The 3,979-nt window shown below is 36.7% G+C and overlaps 1 pseudogene; it reads left to right on the top strand.

Moving 5' to 3' along the window:
- Positions 1 to 2,762: 2,762 nt before the first annotated feature.
- On the top strand, positions 2,763 to 3,640 carry LOC114038422 (annotated as a pseudogene).
- The last annotated feature ends 339 nt before the right edge of the window (positions 3,641 to 3,979 follow it).

Genomic DNA, 3,979 nt, shown 5'->3' on the forward strand with positions numbered 1-3,979 from the left:
AAATATTTAACATTATGATGCTTGATATGCAGCTAGGTGAAATCGATATTCAATAAATTAATTGATCCCTTGATATACAGAACTAATAAAAATCAGTTTTACCCCAATCGCTTCTTTCTTCTTTGTTAAAGAATATTTGTTAAGAGATATAGTTAAATTTTGAAATTATTTGAAAAAAGTTATTATCCTATTTACATCCTCTGATTCAAAGACCCTGCTATTAGGTTTTCACCACAAGGAAATTAATGACAGAAAGGACCATATGTGCCAAAACATTAATAACAGCACTATTTAAAAAGCAAAATCCTGCAAACAAAACAAAACTAAATGTCCAGTGATTGAGGAGTAGCAAGATAAATTGTGTCATACAACTGTAATAATATATTATTACACCATAAGCAGTAAATATCTTAATGTTTTAGACTCTCTACTAACCCACCTGTAAGAATTTCATGGACAAGGGTGTCAGTGAGTACTGCAAGCAGATAGCAACACTTCTTAAGAGTATTGCCAGGGTCAAACTGAAGTGTCATTTTATGTACAAAGACAATTAAATTGTATGAAATCATAATTAAATGATTAGTGTCAAGTCCCCAACTCAGTTTATAATAACTAGAGAAAACTTCTCCCAGTCCTAAACTTTTTTCTCCTCTCTCAGTCACATCTTATAAGCTTAGTTACCAGTTATATAATTTATAAAAACCATACATAATGCAAAGACATATCTACATATGGGCACATAGATACGTAGAAGTAGAGGTAGAGATTCCTAAAGATAGGGATAATTTAAAGAATGTAGAAAAAAGATCATAAAATGTCATTTTTTTTCCTGGAGGTTATTTGTGAATCCTTTCAATTGGCATTTAATTTTCTATGTTCAGAATTTCTGGGCAATACTCTTGTATTATTTCTTGAAGTATGCTGTTCAGGTTTGTTTGTTTTTTTGTCATGTTACTCTGGGACACCCAATATCCTTAGGTTGTACCAATGTATCTTGTCCTCAAGCTCAGTATATTTTGCTATAATAGACTACATATTGTTGTTGTTGTTGTTCAATTATGTCTAACGCTTTGTGACCCATGGACAAACTCTCTATGAGATTTACTTGACAAAGATAATGGAGTTGTTTGCCATTTCCTTCTCCAGTTTTAGGCAAGGGTTAAATGATTTGCTCAGGGGCACATTGCAGTCAGCAACTAAAGTAGTATTTGAACTCTGGTGTTTCTGGTCTTTTTTATTTCAAGGCCAGTGCATTATCCATTGTGCCACCTAGGTGTCCCAATAACATGTTTATTTCCCTTTAAGTTATTGGGTTTTGTTCCTCTTCTTCTAGAATGTCCTTCACTTTTGTGTATTTGTATTCTCAATCCATTATTCTCTCTGTCTCTCTCTCTCTCTTTCTCTTTTTGTCTGTGTCTTTCTCTCTCAATGAGTTGTGCCATCACAGATTCAGTATTTTCTATTCCAATCATTATTTTTGCTGTGTAAGATATAAATTTTGCTCTCATAATGCCAATTTCTCTTTAAACCACTAAAGAATAGTGTATTTTGGTTCAATATTCTCAAATTTCACAATGTCTTCGGTCTCATCAAGTATTAGATCTTTTTCCTTTGTTTTACAATTTTTATTCATATATGCTTGAACTCATTTATTAGATCTACAAGTCATCTTTCCTTCTGCTACTAATGTTTTCTCTGTTGATTAATTTGTTTATGTCCATGGATTTAGAGGGTTTTTTTCATCCTGAGAACTTTGTCAATTTTAGGTTGTTTTTTCTTCCTTATTTTCCCTGGTTGATCACTTTCTGATTCTCTTCCCTCTGATGGTGGTTTTCCTAGAGTCTGGATAGCAGAGTATCTCAGCGTCCACCCACAATGGGATAGTTAACATTTTACCAGCCTAGTTCTCTGCCCCATATGACATTAAGGGGGGCAGAATTCACTTCATCAGGATACTGAGCTCTTTCCCTTAAGCTTAATAGAGTGCCATACAAACCTACCCTAGTGCCACACATGGTGGCTTTTCTTGGTGTCCTACTTTGCTCTGTCTGTTCCTCAACTCTTTGGCCTGGCAGTGGCAGTTCAGAGAAGTGCCACATTGGTGATATGATGTTATCTTCTGCAATTTGGATCTCTGAGTCTCTTGGATGAGGGAGTTGTGGTGTATGTGGCTGAGCTCTATTTCAAGTCCTGACAAGGGCTGTTCCCTCGTTTTTTTGTTCTTTCTGTTCCTTTGCTCTTCTGCTGGTATCTTTTGCATCACATGCTTCTGCCTTGTTCTGTGTCATGGCCCAATCCATACTTTTGCATCCTAGAGTGCTACTATGGTGCTGCATGTTTCTCTGCCAGAGCAAACTTCCACAAATTAGAGCCATAATCTCCATAGCAATGGAATGAATAAGTTTTTGGGTTAGATTTTATTGTGAGTATGTGTATTAGGTTCTTGAGTCAGCTAGCGTGGCTTTAATGCCAATATGGTGAGTGGTGGTAGAGGCATTATTGAGAGAGCCCAGGGTAAACATTAGTTCATACTTTTTTTTTACATTCTTTCAAATTCCACATTTGTTAGACCACGGAGACAGCTGAAGTTACTTTATCGAAAAGTTGTGGATATCAGAGAAAATATCTAGTCCTCCATCTTGCTGGTCATAAACAAAGGCACTTCGAAACATGAAGATCAAAGGCTCAGCTAACTGACAAAGAAGGCTCTGTGTGCTCAAGTCCACCTGCACAATCATCAACAGCCCTCAGACCATTATTCCATGACACTGCTATCCTTCTGCTGTCTGATCTCTGGAGCAACCCCTTTCTACTTGAACCTTGCCACTGCAGACAGCTCTTGGTGGACCCATGTAGAGATGGACCTTCCCAGTCTTCTCTTGGAAATTACCAAAGCATTTAAGAAGGTCACTAACAGCTGGAAGATGAATCTGGTTGTTGAGGACTACCAAGACAATAATGGGAAGCCTTATGTTCTTCTGCGAATTTGTAAGGTGGAGGTTCAAATTGCAGGAAAGAAATTGGATGAAGAGTACCTGCCTATTACAGGAGTGGCTAAATATTTCAGAATTTTGGCAGAACTGGGTGAAAATAACAAGGTGCTAAAATGATCAGTAAGTCCTTATACTGATCACTTCTAGAACTAAAGTGTTGAGGGTTAGAGCCAATTTTCTGGGAAGGTTCTTTAAGTTTGTTTGGGATGTCTATATCCCCAAACCATGCTGTGGAATTCATAACCTCATATTCAGGGAAGTTGTTATGCAGTTGAATGACTACTTCTGCTATGACCACAAGACTTGTGACTGACTTCTTCAGAGCCATGGAAGATATTTTAAAAATCCTAGAGCAGAGTGTCATCCTCCTGCATGCCTGTACTCATAACCCACAGAACTCAATCCTCATCCTGATCAGTTGAAAGAATTAGTGTGCTTGGCAAAGAAAAAGAAACTACTGGCCTTTTAAAAAGTGTCATACCAGGGTCTTGCCAGTGGAAATGGCAACAAAGATGCCAGGGATGTGTGCAAATTCATAAGTAAGGCATTAATGTCGTTAACCATATGCCAAGAATATGTCATACCTGCATAGTAAAAGTGTAGGAATGTTCACCATAGTTTGTAAAGATGATGATGATGATGATTAATGTTTGGAGCTTTGTCAATCTAATTCAAACTCCCCAACACCATCCTCCATAATTTTTACAAAACATTGTTATGTTTATAGTAATTCAACCAAAAATTCTGCCCTAAAACCAAAATTCCTCTCCTTCTCTCCTTTCCCAAGACTTTAAATCTCTTGGCATTACAATGTTTAGAAACTTTAATCAAGCTAACAAATATCATTCACTCCACATAACAAATCTCTATGTTAGTAAAAGCTTCCAAAGAAGACTTTCTAATTCTTCCTTCTTAATAGGTAGCAAACTATGTTTGAGACAATGGACAAATTAAAGCTTTTATCTTACCTTTTCTTGCTAGGAAAT

The sequence above is a fragment of the Vombatus ursinus genome, unplaced genomic scaffold, assembly GCF_900497805.2.
Source record: "Vombatus ursinus unplaced genomic scaffold, bare-nosed wombat genome assembly UNPS02011014.1, whole genome shotgun sequence".
NCBI classification, from domain to species: Eukaryota; Metazoa; Chordata; class Mammalia; order Diprotodontia; family Vombatidae; genus Vombatus; species Vombatus ursinus.